Genomic DNA, 17325 nt, shown 5'->3' with positions numbered 1-17325 from the left:
AATATTTAGAACCAGTTGTTTAGACACCCAGAAATGTTTACTCCCTCAAACAGATGTTAGAAAATGAAATAAAACTGTATACAGACACCCCAATTCTAGGGGGAAAAGTTCTCATTTAAAAGTGCTTTAGTTTAATGCTGATCCTGTGCTTACAATCCAAAGCCTCCCTTCTCTTACTGAAAAGCAGGATAATACATTTTAAAAGGGGTGGTCTATCCCTGCATCTCTGTCATTCTGTCTGGCAGTTACACACTGTATACAACCATACAAAACATACAAAACCATAAAAAAAACACCACAGTCTTCATGGGATCATCTGTTAAGTAACCTCCTTCCCAGAGTTATCCTGCAATCCAGTAACTCCCACATTTGAAGCCATTTGAATTTTGGCGGTCCAGCAAATAAGTTCCACAACATTCCAAGCTAAAATTTGTGAGCTTGGATGGGTGAAGCTACGGTGATGATCTGTTTGCTGCTGCACAAAATTTTCTAAGTCAACAAACATTTTCTGAAAGACATCTCTCTAAACCTAAAGGCAACTGTATTTACTTTGTAGCTGACAAATATTTACTTGAACTCACATGAATGTACTCAATATGTACACTGTGAATCCATATACTAGTTACCACAAATTTAATAGGGTACAGGATCCTCTTTAGCTCAAATATTCTCCTTCAAGCCCATGCATAATAAACTGAACTAAGACCTGTGTGATGCCAACAGGTATTCCTACATTGTGGCACTTCATACGCAGGAAGCTGGGTGCAATATATATTGCCTGACGTGCAGAGGACAGGCTGTCATCACTGCTCTGCGAAAAGGACACCCTTTTAACACTACAGCTCAGCTCATTACTGTCCCAGATGTCAGTTTCCACTGCAGCAGGTTTAGTCAGAATCCCTTCGATCGGCTCTCATAAACCCACATTGTAAAATGCACGGCGGATGCATGTACTAACATGGAAGAAGATACACCTAGCCACTGTATATATACACAAACGCGTGGGCTAAAGTTACCATAAATATAAATCAAGACATAAATGACCAAGAAACAAATAAGATTACCTACTTTCACAGGAGCGTACGACTTGCAATCCGCCTTCTTATTTTAAAGCAAAAATGAAGCGGGTGAAATATTACAATTTCATGCCCATTGAATGGCTTCTGTGCATGTGTGCCTGTATTTTCAGCTGTGACAAGATCCGTTTACTGGCAGTAACCAGGAGGCTGATATGACCATGAAATGAGGAAACTCAGTGACTGAAAAATAAAGTACTAGCACCACCATTCGCCTAGGGATGGAAAAACTATCATAAACCTTACAGGCCCCTTTGGATCATGTCTCTACACTGTAAGCATGATTTTAACTTACTTACCATTGCTCTTATTGGAGATGTTTGATGAAGATACATTGTCAGCATTATTAATTTGCCAGGAAAATCTTAATGGAGTCCAGATGATTTTCTCTCCCTGTGCTATAAATCTTGGAGATGTTTTAAACCATTTTGAGCTGGGTTTCTTAGAAACATATTAGTTGGACAAAAAAATAATAAAATATACGGGGGTAAGCATACGTTGGAAAAGAAACATATGCAAAATGTTGGTAAATATGTGCAGAACCGGAACAGGAGATTCATGTGCTCCATTAAGGAACAGGGTTTTTATTGCCCATTCATTGCCCTCCGCCCTTTTACCGCTAAGTAGTTGGGTACTTGTCTGAAGTGGCCCTGGAAGGGATTAGTTTCCCACTGACTCTTAAGCCCTTCACCTCTGTCACATGATCTTTCCATTTCTGCCTGGTGTTTGCTGGAGCAATTTAAGTTTGCCTCTGACTCTGAGGTAGAAAATGAGCTAAAAATATAATTTAAAGGGACATTCTCCAGTTAAAAATCATATTTGTTAAAAAATAAATTTGATATCTGTGTTACAAACTGCAACTTAAGACTTTCAGCATTGAAATACTTTGTTAAAATCTAACTTTTGGCAATCTATGCTGTTTGCTGACTTACTGCATTTCACTCAGCTTGGGGAATGAAAAACAACAAACCAGTCACTTTAACATTTGTTTATAGCCAATTTCAAATCAATTTCGCTTTCTGGTTCTCATGAAATCCAACAGTACTGCAACTGTTAGGCTGCAAAAACTGCAGAGGAATGTTTAAATGCATAAAACTGTCTAAATGATTTTTTTTTAATCCATGAAAGCATTTCTATTGAGCTTATGTCTTGTTCAAAGTTTTTTTACCAAAACCTAGTATGGGGGCCTAAATTACCTAACAAAATCTATTTCATAGTGTTATTAAAAATGAATTTGTAAATTCCTTTCCAGGCCCTGTCCTCCCTGCAAAAAACCCATAATATAGAGGTGTTGAAAACATTCATTACTTTCACCAGATTTTGATTTTGAAAGGGGAAGGCTGAGCTTGGTCCTATGTTGATGGCCACATTAGAAAAGCATAAACAGATAATATACAGTGGATATAAACATGATGAAAAAGAAGAAAAGGAGGGTCCAAATTTTTACAAAGACAGGCTCTTTGGGCTGGATGGCCTTTTCCAGCTCCTAACATTTTCTAACCTTTTAGCCAACGTTTATGGTTTCACAGACTCAGAAGTGTTAGAAATGGCACAGAATGCCATTGGCTCATCTAATCTATCTCTTTACTACTGCCAGACTGCTGCCTATTGTATATTTACTAGTGCTTTCTCCACTGCCATTTTAAAAGTTCCTAAAAAACAGAGTTTCCACTATTTGCCTTGGGAGATTATTCCACATTCTAATAGACCTCAATGTCCAGAACTTTGTCCTGAAATTTAGCCTATATTTTCTATTTTTCATCCTATCCTATTACTTCTAGTTCTATGCACTAAACATTGATTCTTCCTCCTTGGGATTTGTGGCTTTCAGAATACACTCAGACCACATTCTTCAGCTATTTACACAAATTCACAACCTCGCCGGCGCTATGCTGACTGAACTATGCATGTGTGAACTCTTAAACTTTCCCTAATCTCTCTAGTCCCTTCATCATTTTTATCAGCATTTCTCTGCCCAAAACTCAGTGCAGTACATTTCAGGTGTGGCCCCATGTCTAGAAAGGATTTATTACCCCCCCCACTCATACAGCACACATTTGAATTGACCTTTTTGGTGCCATAATGCATTTTTTGCTCATGTTTCTTTTTTTTAATTTTACAAGGCCCCACTGAATCACTTTCCAAATACTACTTCTTTCCCACTTTGTAGAAGAAAACCAGTCCTAACAGACTGTTATGACTCCATCTACCGCGGAAGGGACAAGGATGAAGAAAGCTAAGAGTCAGAATAAAATGCACAGGACCCCTCTTAAAATACTCTTCACGCCTCAGTCCTCTCATCTTCCTATTCCATCGCCAACCCAGACAGGGATATGAGGATAGAGGAAAACTGAATGGTGAATTATATTAAGTCAGAGGAAGGCAACAAGTTAAATTCTCTGCTTAGAGATGGGGAAGATCTGTGAGTCAGGGGTCTGCATATTATTGCCTTCCCTCTAAGAATCTGGCTTCTGGCTCTGTCCTGAATCAATCCTCCTTAGAACAGGGAGAAACATAGTCCTGCAATGTTGACTTGAAGGGCAGCATGCCTGTCATTTGGACCAAGCAACAGCCCTTCTCTTGCCTAATTTGTATCATGTGGAGTATTGCAATGAGTAAGTGGAGCCAGAATGAGTTGGACCAGCCAGTACCCATGCAGCCTTCATAGGCTGGGTTGTGCTGGGTGCCATGGTGAAAGAGGAGGAGCCATGTAGACCAGCCAGATATGTTTCTCCAGCCTCTGGATGAGCCCTGCAGGAAGCTGCGGTGTGTGAGATGGAGCCTGCACACCAATCTGAAGCCCTTTTCCCTCAGCTGAGAGGGGCAGTGGAAGTTGGAGCCCACAGTCCAGCCCTTTTCGCTCCACCTGTACAACCCTGATAAGCAGCAGAGCCTCTGGACAAACATGCAGCAAAGAGCCTTCCACTGGGCTCTGTGGAAGGGCATGGTAAGAGGTAGATTCCAATCCCTCCAAAATTCTCCCTCCCTCACCTAGCTGTGTGGTTTAAAGAGAGCTTGTGCTTTAGCTTACTGTTCTCTAGAGAGAGCCTCCAGCTTGCTGGGCCATCCACCCAATTTTGTTGGGGTTTAGAGCTTATCCCAAATTAACATCCCACTCCTCCTGCAGGAGGGCAGCAGGTGAGAAGAGACAGAAGCTGGTGGTGAACAAAGCAGAGGCTTCTGTCTCTAGTCTGGCATCTTTCAAAGCACTTTAAATGAAAAAATACATTTTCCTCCAGTAGACTTTAGCTCCATAGATTCTATTCTTTCAGTGCTCCTGTAAAATATCACTGTGCATTAAACACAGAAAAGAACAATATTGTTGGTATGAATCGTGTCTTTGTACCTTTGGCTAGCACTCCACAAACAGTAAAACTATATTCCCAGAATAATTCTCTCTCTTCCTGGCTTCTGCAGGCACAACAGAAACACCCTTCTGATTTATGCATTTTTCATCAGCATTGAAACAGATCATTTCCCAGCTGAGTCGATTTGCCATCCCCACAGTGACTCTTCCCACAGCTTATGTCTCAGCTCTCTCTGCTACTAGCCCTACAGAGTCTGCACCCTGAGCCAACAATTGCCCCTCATTTGATTCCAGTGACCCTTCAGAGGGTTTGGATGGTCCAAATGCTCCTGATTTGCCTAGGTTCTTGGGGTACTACTATTAACTAGTGCCTGGTTTTGAACCTTCTGTAGGGTTCCTGGCCTTGGACCTCCCATTTTCTGACCCTCTTTCCCTAGGACTCAGGGCTTCTAATGCTGAATAAGATTGGATGGCTTTTGTCAGACCCATCCGTAAGATCTCAGGTGCTTTCTCCTCTCTTTGGTATCTGGGAAGCAACAGCAGGGATGGCAGTGTGCCAGCCCCGGCAAGGAAAGCAATTCTAGCCCCCTGATGGAGCCAATCTGGCCATGATGGGAGAAGCTCATACAAATTTCAACCCCGCCTACTGCGGGAAACCCATCTCTGATTGGCTGCTTTCCCCACTTCCCTACTTCCTGGAGAAGAGCAGCCAGTCAGAACTGCTGTAGGAAGCAGGCAGAGCCCCCTCTCCTCAGGAGCTGGCACCATTCTCCCAGGAGGGGCAGGGGAAGGAGGAATGAGCCCAGCCACTCAGGGCAACTGTAGCTCCTTAACCTCTACACCTTCCCAGTCAGGCAACACCAGGCCTGGGAAGGGAGAGAGTGAGTAAATAATCCCTGGAATGGCAGGAGGAGCAGAGGTGCAGCTCTGAGGCAGGGACAGATCTGGGGCTGGCAGGCAGAATTAATTGCAGGGCTCTGGAGTGGCAGATGTGGAGATGGGATGTGCATAATTAATTAATTATAATTTTGAGGTTTGGGGTCCACACCCTCAAGCAGCCAGCAAGAGTGGCAGGAGTCACATCACCTGACTATAAATGTGGCAAACACATACACACACTGTGGATGGGCAGGGACAGTTCAAAAATCCAAAGACAGCCCAAAAAGCATGATGTAATCTTTAAAATAAAAGAGTTTCCTGATTTTTCGGGGGGGTCTGATCCATGATTTTTGAACTTCTGAGCCTGGCAATACTGGTGTAGGTCGACAGAAAAATTAATGTCCCTACGGTCACCACCTACGATAATTTAGTTTTGTCTGAAACGTAACTGGGTGCATAGCGTTCAACTCTCTCTACCCTAGTGCTGGAGTCCCAGAGATCATAGGGCACAGCAAGAGCTGCCCACATTAAGGGAAAGAGAAGCCAACATGAACATCCTTCCTTTTGCTGACTTGGACTTTTAGGGAGAAGGTGGGAGATGAGGAAAGAGAGGGCAGGATTATATTAACTCCTGACTCATCCTGCAGGAAGGCAGCAGGGAGCAGAGATAAAAAGCAGGTGGTGACTAAACAAGAGACTTCCAGCGTTGCCAGAGTGGAGCCTTTGAAAGCACTTTAAAGAGAAAAATCTATTTTTCTGCAATGGATGCCAGTTTCAGGCACATTATTCTTCTAGCACCACAGAAAAATATCAGTACACATTAAACACAAAAAGGAAAATACTGTCAGTTTATACCAGCTTGTGTTCCTTTGGGTGACACCCTAGAAACAGTTAAATCTTTTCCTAAAATAATCCTGACAATTGCTGGGGATGCTGCTGCACAAACAAGAACATAAACAAAAAAAATCCATACTCATTTCCAATTTCATAAGTAGCACAGTTAGAAATCGAAACAAACAAAAAGGCAACATTTACCAAGTGAAAAAGAATCTCCATGGTCAAGTTTCTCTAACCAGTACTGTGTCTGTAATTGTACAATTAATAATTATTTACAGCAGGCTTTTTACTTACCATATACTCTTGCTTTAAGTGATTACTGTACCACTGAGTTTCTTTGGACTCTACTTTTTCCATCATATCACTCTAGATTTCTTTCGACTAATATTTCTTTAGTCTATTTCTATAGACTCTCCTGGGTTTCTTAGTCTATTCTACTGTTGATGCACATATGTAATTCCCATTACAGGGAGTAATGTGTATTGACCAGTGGTAGAATAAGCCTCTGAGTTTTATAACCTTACAGAAAACAGAGGGTTTGGGGGAAGAGGAGTAGTTTGCATTTGTTTTAAGGGGAGAATACTCAGTTCCGGTTCCTTTGCTCTGCATAACTTCCATTTATTATAATAGAATTTACGTGCACATACCAAGAAGGAACTAAATGACCCTACATGTGCTTCACAGACCATAACATCATTTCAAGGTGTTTCAGATAAATGTATGTTTCTGTTACCTTGGATGAAATATTTGTAAAGGGAATATGTATATTAAAAGGCAAATCCAATAATAAAGGATTAATATATCATAGAATTATAGAATATCAGGGTTGGAAGGGACCTCAGGAGGTCATCTAGTCCAACCCCCTGCTCAAAGAAGGACCAATCCCCAACTAAATCATCCCAGCCATGGTTTTGTCAAGCCTGACCTTAAAAACTTCAAAGGAAGGAGATTCCACCACCTCCCTAAGTAACACATTCCAGTGCTTCACCACGCTCCCAGTGGAAAAGTTTTTCCTAATATCCAACCGAAACCTCCCCCACTGCAACTTGAGACCATTACTCCTTGTTCTGTCATCTGCTACCACTGAGAACAGTCTAGATTCATCCTCTTTGGAACCCCCTTTCAGGTAGTTGAAAGCAGCTATCAAATCCCGCCTCATTCTTCTCTTCCGCAGACTAAACAATCCCAGTTCCCTCAGCCTCTCCTCATAAGTCATGTGTTCCAGTCCCCTAATTATTTTTGTTGCCCTCCGCTGGACGCTTTCCAATTTTTTCACATCCTTCTTGTAGTGTGGGGCCCAAAACTGGACACAGTACTCCAGATGAGGCCTCACCAATGTCGAATAGAGGGGAACAATCACATCCCTCAATCTCCTGGCAATGCCCCTACCTATACATCCCAAAATGCCATTGGCCTTCTTGGCAACAAGGGCACACTGTTGACTCATATCCAGCTTCTCATCCACTGTAACCCCTAGGACCTTTTCTGCAGAACTGCTGCCGAGCCATTCAGTCCCTAGTCTGTAGCGGTGCATGGGATTCTTCCGTCCTAAGTGCAGGACTCTGGACTTGTCCTTGTTGAACCTCATCAGATTTCTTTTGGCCCAATCCTCTAATTTGTCTAGGTCCCTCTGTATCCTATCCCTACCTTCCAGTGTATCTACTTCTCCTCCCAGTTTAGTGTCATCTACAAACTTGCTGAGGCTGCAATCCACGCCATCCTCCAGATCATTAATGAAGATATTGAACAAAACCGGCCACAGGACCGACCCTTGGGGCACTCCGCTTGATACCGGCTGCCAACTAGACATGGAGCCATTGATCACTACCCGTTGAGCCCGACAATCTAGCCAGCTTTCTATCCACCTTAGCGTCCATTCATCCAGCCCATACTTCTTTAACTTGCTGGCAAGAATACTGTGGGAGACCGTGTCAAAAGCTTTGCTAAAGTCAAGGAATAACACGTCCACTGCTTTCCCCTCATCCACAGAGCCAGTTATCTCATCATAGAAGGCAATTAGATTAGTCAGGCATGACTTGCCCTTGGTGAATCCATGCTGACTGTTCCTGATCACTTTCCTCTCCTCTAAGTGCTTCAGAATTGATTCCTTGAGGACCTGCTTCATGATTTTTCCAGGCACTGAGGTGAGGCTGACTGGCCTGTAATTCCCCAGATGCTCCTTCTTCCCTTTTTTAAAGATGAGCACTACATTAGCCTTTTTCCACTCGTCTGGGACCTCCCCCGATCACCATGAGTTTTCAAAGATAATGGCCAATGGCTCTGCAATGACATCCATCAACTCCTTTAGCACTCTCGGATGCAACATATCTGGCCCCATGGACTTGTGCTTGCCCAGCTTTTCTAAATAGTCCCGAACCACTTCTTTCTCCACAGAGGGCTGGTCACCTCCTCCCCATGCTGTGCTGCCCAGTGCAGTAGTCTGGGAGCTGACCTTGTTCGTGAAGACAGAGGCAAAAAAAAGCATTGAGTGCATTAGCTTTTTCCACATCCTCTGTCACTAGGTTGCCTCCCTCATTCAGTAAGGGGCCCACACTTTCCTTGACTTTCTTCTTGTTGCTAACATTCCTGAAGAAACCCTTCTTGTTACTCTTAACATCTCTTGCTAGCTGCAACTCCAAGTGTGATTTGGCCTTCCTGATTTCACTCCTGCATGCCTGAGCAATATTTTTGTACTCCTCCCTGGTCATTTGTCCAATCTTCCATTTGTTGTAAGCTTCTTTTTTGTGGTTAAGATCAGCAAGGATTTCACTGTTAAGCCAAGCTGATCGCCTGCCATGTTTACTATTCTTTCTACACATCGAGATGGTTTGACCCTGTAACCTCAATAAGGATTCTTTAAAATACAGCCAGCTCTCCTGGACTCCTTTCCCCCCCATGTTATTCTCCCAAGGGATCCTGCCCATCAGTTCCCTGAGGGAGTCAAAGTCTGCTTTTCTGAAGTCCAGGGTCCGTATTCTGCTGCTCTCCTTTCTTCCTTTTGTCAGGATCCTGAACTCGACCATCTCATGGTCACTGCCTCCCAGGTTCCCATCCACTTTTGCTTCCCCTACTAATTCTTCCCGGTTTGTGAGCAGCAGGTCAAGAAGAGCTCTGCCCCTAGTTGGTTCCTCCAGCATTTGCACCAGGAAATTGTCCCCTACACTTTCCAAAAACTTCCTGGATTGTCTGTGCACCGGTGTATTGCTCTCCCAGCAGATATCAGGATGATTGAAGTCTCCCATGAGAACCAGGGCCTGCGATCTAGTAACTTCCGTGAGTTGCTGGAAGAAAGCCTTGTTCACTTCATCCCCGTAGTCCAGTGGTCTATAGCAGACTCCCACCACGACATCACCCTTGTTCCTCACACTTCTAAACTTAATCCAGAGACACTCAGGTTTTTCTGCAGTTTCATACCGGAGCTCTGAGCAGTCATACTGCTCTCTTACATACAGTGCAACTCCCCCATCTTTTCTGCCCTGCCTGTCCTTCCCGAACAGCTTATATCCATCCATGACAATACTCTAGTCATGTGAGTTATCCCACCAAGTCTCTGTTATTCCAATCACATCATAAGTCCTTGACTGTGCCAGGACTTCCAGTTCTCCCTGATTGTTTCTCAGGCTTCTTGCATTTTTGTATAGGCACTTGAGATAACTCGTTGATCATCCCTCTTTCTCAGTATGAGGCAGGAGCCCTCCCCTCTCGCGCTCTCCTGCTTGTGCTTCCTCCCGGTATCCCACTTACCTCAAGGCTTTGGTCTCCTTCCCCTGGTGAACCTAGTTTAAAGCCCTCCTCACTAGGTTAGCCAGCCTGCTTGCAAAGATGCTCTTCCCTCTCTTCATTAGGTGGAGCCCGTCCCTGCCTAGCACTCCTCCTTCTTGGAACAACATCCCATGGTCAAAGAATCCAAAGCTGTCTCTCTGACACCACCTGCGTAGCTATTCGTTGACTTCCACGATTCGACGGTCTCTACCCATGTAGTAACATATTCAGCTTGATGTTCACACTGACTTTACTTGGAGTTGAGAGTGCTCAGCTATTTGCATCATGGAAGATATTTGTTCACTGCTATGAGATATGCAATAAGAGCCACATAGAAAAAAAAGATGGTGATGTAAACAGTTACCTGACTTCACATAAATAGACAATTATCTGTACCGTGAGATCATCCAAAGTTACAGTAGACAGTGTACATTATTATTGTTATTCATTTTAGAAGGGATATAAACTCTCATGCTTCAGGGTACAAGCCAACCACTAACTGATGGGGGTTAGAAAGAAACTCCCCTTGTGGACAGGTTAATCCATAGTTGTCCACTACAGTTTTTTGTACCTTCCCTCTCAAGTATTCTACATTGTCCACTGCCTGATATAGGATATTGAACTTCAGGCAGTACTGGTCTGATCCAGTATGGCAAATCCCATGTTCTTATATTCTTATGTCTAGAGGACTAGACAAATTAGGTAGGGATATGACCTATGTGAGATTCTCAGAAAAACAAGAGCATAGAAGCAAAAGCAAACTGCTGACATATTTCTCATGCATTATACTAAGGTCAAAATTTGGCCAGCACATGTGCAACTCCCACTGACCTTATCATGGCTTTTGAATGTGTATACAAGGGCAGAATTTGACCTGATTAAAAAAGAGAGAGATTAAGCAACTAACAGATTTGAATGATCCTTCATCCAACATATAGCAGGGTTATGTAGTAATTGTTATATCCCCCTTTTCTCTCTTTCCTTTTGATTTTATTTTCTTAAGATTACCCCCATGTTTGGGCGGTCACAAAATCCAAACATATAACATATCCAAAATCTACTCTTTCCTCTCCATTCCCACTGCTAACCCTCATAAAAACAACATATGGACAAAGTACAGCTAATCCCCTTCATCAGTATATTGGTCCTCTCTTGTCTTGACTACTCCCATCAGCAGGGAGTAGGCCCTTTAAACAGCGGGAAGTAGATGTTACTGGTTTTCTGACTTCTGTGGTATTGTGACATAGGAAGAGTTATGTTATGTTTTAGGATATCTCTACACAGAATGTGTATGTGTTAGCCAAGCCCACTTCTGAGCATCCACCCTGCAGAGCCACATGTGCCCAATAGCAATGTACCCACATCCACAATGGCATTGCAGTTACATTTGTTTGGCACTGGGATTTCTAGCATCTTGCCAAATGGAGCTACTCCAGGAATTGGCTTGCAGTGTATTGTGGGAGAACTCATCTGTCCTTCCTAGACCACTGTGTGGAAGTGGTTTTAGCCTGCCAAAGCCTGCCTATACATTTAGCTTAAGCACTTCTGGCTCTACACTTTCCTCATTTCTGTTCTTTCCATCTGGTACCAAGGCATGGATCCATTGGACGAGCTGCTCCTGCTTGTGGCTGAAGTGTTTATATAGCAGGGTAGACATTCATCCATGAGAATCTGGATGACATTTCAGCAGCAGTTTCTGAACCACGGAAGGAGGTGGCAGGACTACACAAGGGTTTCTTCCATGTCAGACTGGAGAGACCTGATGCTTGCGGTAATCACTGTGGAGTCCCCATCTGTAGAGCAGCACTTCTAGTAGAGGACAACTAGCACAGTGTGGTTGGGTCACATCGTCATGAAGCCCTGGGATGACCAACAACAGCTCCAGAACTTCCACATGAGGAAGGCCACCATTGTGGAGCTATGTAAGAATCATCAATCATCAAGCTCCAGAACACTTGGTTGAGGGAGACCATACCTATCCAGAAGCAAGTTGCAATTGGCATCTGGAAGCTGGCTACCCCAGACTGCTGCAGGTTTGATATTTTATTAAAAGCTTTAGATACAACTTCCTGACTCTTTGTTCTTTTCCAGGTTCTCACACACCAACAGGTTGTGCAACCAAATCAATGTATTAACAAAGCCAAAAGTATGAAAAGAAAAAAATATTAATAAAGCCACTGCAGGCACAGCGGCTGCCTGTTCACAAGTAACTATTTACAAATGTGCAAAGTGAAATGAATGCCAATGTGTACAAAACAGTGAAAAACAGTGCAGATCAGTACAATTAACTGATGTCCAAGTTCCATGGTCAGTCTCACCAGTAAGGAAGCTGGATCTCAGAAGTGTTCTTTCTGTTTTCCTTCCTCTTGGCCTAGTGCACTGACAGTTGCACAGTTGGCTGTACGGTTGTGTGGGTTGGAATGCAGAGGATACATCTGCCCATTCCATTGAGTTGCTCATTCTCCAATCCACTCCAGAGTTGAATTGGATGACCTTTCTTTCCTCATGCTCCTCCTTTGCTTTTTGATACACCCAGTGGTCTCCATCTTGCACCTCACATTACTGAACATCTCCTTTCAGACCCTCTTCCTTTTCCCACGCTGGGTCAGGGTCTTGTCCCCACAAGTCCTGGGTGCAAGTGATGGTGCAGCTGAGGTGGAAGTGCCTGACAAGAGCATAATCTATTTTTTCATTGAAAAAAAAGGAAAGAATCCCTCTACTTTACACAGTGCATCAAGACAAGGGCACAGTCTGAAACTTTTAGCAACCTAGTATGCTTTTATTTCATCTTTCATACATTAGGCTATTCAGAAGCTCCTTCTAGCAACATATCCAGACCAAAGACAAAACCAAGATAAGAACTTCAGATTTATGTAATTAATTAATTAAACATACAAACAAATAAAGTTTTAGGATCTGGTTTGGAGCAGGGGGCTAGAGCAATGAGACCAGGGCCTTGTTACCAGTATTGGTTTCAACATTATTTCAGGCCAGAGAAACCTTAAAGGATATTACTATTTTGAAGATTGTGGACTAGAAGAAGGGACAGATTTTCCAGACTACATGGGGAATTCCATCTATCCATGCAAAGGAGATTTTTTATTCCATAGTGACTGAACAGCATATCAAGGAATGGAGAGGGCTAGTTAGTCACAGAGACAGCTGTTGGAAGTTTGCCTTACCCAGGAATCTCAAAAACTATCTTGGACTTTCTCCTGTATGAAAAGTTCTCAAGCATCACCAGCCAGGCATGAGGAAAAATTTGAGAGAACGTCACTATAAAGCTGGGTGAATTACTATTTTTATAGTGTGCTGGCACTCTGAAAAACAGAAAAAAAATTGTTTGTGTCAAACAGAATCCGAAAATGTCAAAAAAAGTCAGCAAATCGAAAAAGTAAACAAACATTTTGTTTCCGGTTGAATGAAATTTTTCATTTTGTTTTAATTTCTGGGCAATTTTTGACATAAAAGCAAAAGAAATGGTGAGCTAGATTCACAGTATGGGTCAACCAAACCTGCTTTTTCTGGTGACTAAACTATTTGTCCAACTAATTTTGCCAAAATATATATTAACAAGATGTTGAAATAGGATGCAGCAGCTTGCTAACAGCTGAGCTTATTCACTCCTCTTCCTCCTCCCCTTCCCCAGACTGGACAGTATGCTGCAAACGGACAGAACCAGAAGGCCAAGCACTGAGATCCAACAGGGACTTTTACCACTTAATACAGACACTGCAATTTATAATCCATACTGTCTGGGCTAATGTTTTAATGCTAGTTATAGTAGAAAACTATATCATTCCACCAGTGTCTGACTGAGTTGCAGAAGAGAGCACTATTTGCAGAGATGTGCACTCATTCTTGCTAAGACTGTAAGTCTTAATAAATTTAAATCACACTTAGTGGTGGGAGAATGGGGAAGGGCAACTGCCCTGAGCGAATGCTAGACCTATCTCATTGCATGCAATATCCTCCAGAACAATAATTTTATTGGTCGTAATCCAAAATCCCTGCCTCTTATGATATCAACATGATACTAAACTGGGAGGAGTGGTAGATACACTGGAGGGGAGGGATAGGATACAGAAGGACCTAGACCAATTGGAAGATTGGGCCAAAAGGAATCTGATGAGGTTCAATAAGGATAAGTGCAGGGTCCTGCACTTAGGACGGAAGAACCCAATGCACAGCTACAGACTAGGGACCGAATGGCTAGGCAGCAGTTCTGCAGAAAAGGACCTAGGGGTGACAGTGGACGAGAAGCTGGATATGAGTCAGCAGTGTGCCCTTGTTGCCAAGAAGGCCAATGGCATTTTGGGATGTATAAGTAGGGGCATAGCGAGCAGATCGAGGGACGTGATCGTTCCCCTCTATTCGACATTGGTGAGACCTCATCTGGAGTACTGTGTCCAGTTTTGGGCCCCTCACTTCAAGAAGGATGTGGATAAATTGGAGAGAGTCCAGCGAAGGGCAACAAAAATGATTAGGGGACTGGAACACATGAGTTATGAGGAGAGGCTGAGGGAGCTGGGATTGTTTAGCCTGCAGAAGAGAAGAATGAGGGGGGATTTGATAGCTGCTTTCAACTACCTGAAAGGGGGTTCCAAAGAGGATGGCTCTAGACTGTTCTCAATGGTAGCAGATGACAGAACGAGGAGTAATGGTCTCAAGTTGCAGTGGGGGAGGTTTAGATTGGATATTAGGAAAAACCTTTTCACTAAGAGGGTGGTGAAACACTGGAATGCGTTACCTAGGGAGGTGGTAGAATCTCCTTCCTTAGAGGTTTTTAAGGTCAGGCTTGACAAAGCCCTGGCTGGGATGATTTAACTGGGAATTGGTCCTGCTTTGAGCAGGGGGTTGGACTAGATGACCTTCTGGGGTCCCTTCCAACCCTGATATTCTATGATTCTATGATTCTATGATTCTATATAGTTTTCCCCGTGATAATAAAGATGGCAGGTGCCACTTACCCAGCTGTGGATCCAGTTCCTACTTCTGTGTCACTCCCTCGCCAGACTATTCCCCAGGACCATCCCTGAACTGTCCTCAGAAAATTCATCCAGGACACCTACTAGCCCATCTGGCTGTGTGGGCTGATCCTGGGCTTCCAGTTCTGTAGTCTGTTCCTGCAACTTTGCCCCTTGCTCCACTTGCAGTCTCCTTCGGTGCTGTTCCCATAACCTCTTTCGGCAACCTAAACGTCAGACTGTCTGTGTTCAGAAGTACGTCATGGAGGATGGTGGACTCTGTGCTTGTGGTGGTGTCAAGCACCCAATCAAACTCACAGAAGATGCATATAGAAGGGTGGCTGAACCTGCTGTTGCCATCCTTAGCCTTGCAGTAGAAGGTCTTTAGATGCTTAATGCATGCCCTGCACTGCACACTAGTCCAACTGATGCCCACCTTCAAAAGTGTCATCTAGATGGCCTCATAAAAGTGGATATTTCAGGTGCTTCTCACAAAATCATGATCCTGGCTATATTCACACCCCATTAACCACAACCCTGGAGTGCTCCTCTGGCCAGCTAGCAGATGGACATCTTACTATTTGGCATAGCTGGACAGGAACTGGAGTAGGCCACATGGAAATGAAGGGTTAAACACCAAGCAAGTGTACATAAACCAGCAGGTGGCTTCCATCGTAGAGGCGGCAAGAGGGAAGTGAGCAGTTAGAAAGGCTGGAAGATACAGGGAATTATGGGTATGGAATTGGAGGACAACCTAAACATGAGCACACTCCACACTGCAATGTAGGGACACCACTCAGAGCTCAAAACACTTTGCCCCATATCCCCAGCCTAGCATGCCAGCGTGAGTTCAATGCGCGCTTATATATGCTTTTAAGGATTTTGAGTGTGGGGGGTAGAGGTAGGGGTTGAACAACAACAAGCAGCAAGCCTACAGTGTACATATCTCCTCAAACGGAAACTGACCTTAGTGTATTATACACAATAAATCAAGAAACTGATCTGTTAATAAACATACAAAAGTGCTTTTGGAATAGGACAAATATTGGACACCTTGCATAGAATCAAATATACATTTTCTAGTTGTGTCCCTTTTTTATGTACATTGAAACCAGTTTGAACTCAATGATTAAATTAACCACATATTAAAAAATTATGGAGGAATAAGACACTCAAGGTGTTGAATTACAGTGTGAAACTTAAACACTATGCTACTGAACAAAGACGATTTGAAGAAAAATCATATATCTTCCTCCTTAATCACTTGATTTTTTTAGCTGGTCTTTCCGTCCAATTTTAATCACAGTGTGGGGGTGAGTTAGTCTGGCTAAATGAAAACTGCAAGGAAATGAAAAAGAGTAAAATGTAACATATTTTAACTCTGTTCTTTTTGCTTTCAGTATTCACAATCTCCTTTGAGCTACTAAACCTCAAAAATAAGAAACATTTAAACATTACATTTATTTCAGAGAATTTTCATTTCTTTATTTAACTATGTTTAAAAATGTACCATGCAAATATAAATACCCCATTTTAAAAAAAGGTACAACTGCCCAAGTCACTCAGGTGCTCAATAGTTGACCTTTATCTGATTGGCTGTCTGACAATGCTTTGGTGGGTCACTCTGTTAAAGATAAATATGTGTACTTTGCTGCCCAAAGAAAAATGTTTATTAGTTATCACTAGCTCAGTTCTTATCAATGCTCAATATCCACATATATTCATGATGAAATTCCTTTATACATGTTGTTTAGCTAAGTTACCAGATGTGAATGGCCAACTTGACATAAATCAATTTTCATTGATAAGTTTATGGAACAATTTAAATTGGAATTATAAATGGCAGTCAGTTTTATGGACTCTTGACAATCAGGGGTAAAAATGCAAACCACTCTACCAAAATATTAAATTCTCATTAGTGAGCGGAATACCACATTTTCCAGAATTTCCTGATGTAGGGAATGTTTTACGCTGGAGCCTACATCGATATTAACAATACAGCCTGAATCATGAGATCGAAAATATAAAACAAAAGGCAATGAAAAAAGCTACTGATTAATATACATGTACCATAAATAATGTACTAACCCTTAGAGTTGCACGACACTGTAACCAACTGATTCCATTAGAATGGCAGCCTTTTAACATAATAAATGAAAATACCTGAATGTATTTGCAGAACAGAATTATGTAATAACCTCATAAGACTCATACGGTGACCATAAAAGTGTCCGCAGCACTTTGCCATTCAGTTCTGCTGTTCTCATGTGCTAATAGAGTTTATTCAGTATTCCCCAGTCAGTCATCTTGTTTTAAGACCAGTGTAAGCGACAAGCAGCTCCTACTTCCAGAAGGAATAGCTTAGTGTTCAGTGAACTGAACAGACGTTACCGTGCCTCTAACATGATTTGATTGGGATTTCAGATGAGAATTCCCACATCCCATATGTGTCAAAGATATACAGATACATTTGTCTCTTGGGAAACATTATTCGGCA

This window comes from Lepidochelys kempii, chromosome 3 (assembly GCF_965140265.1).
Source record: "Lepidochelys kempii isolate rLepKem1 chromosome 3, rLepKem1.hap2, whole genome shotgun sequence".
NCBI lineage: Eukaryota > Metazoa > Chordata > Testudines > Cheloniidae > Lepidochelys > Lepidochelys kempii.
Note: the sequence above shows the minus strand (reverse complement) of the source record.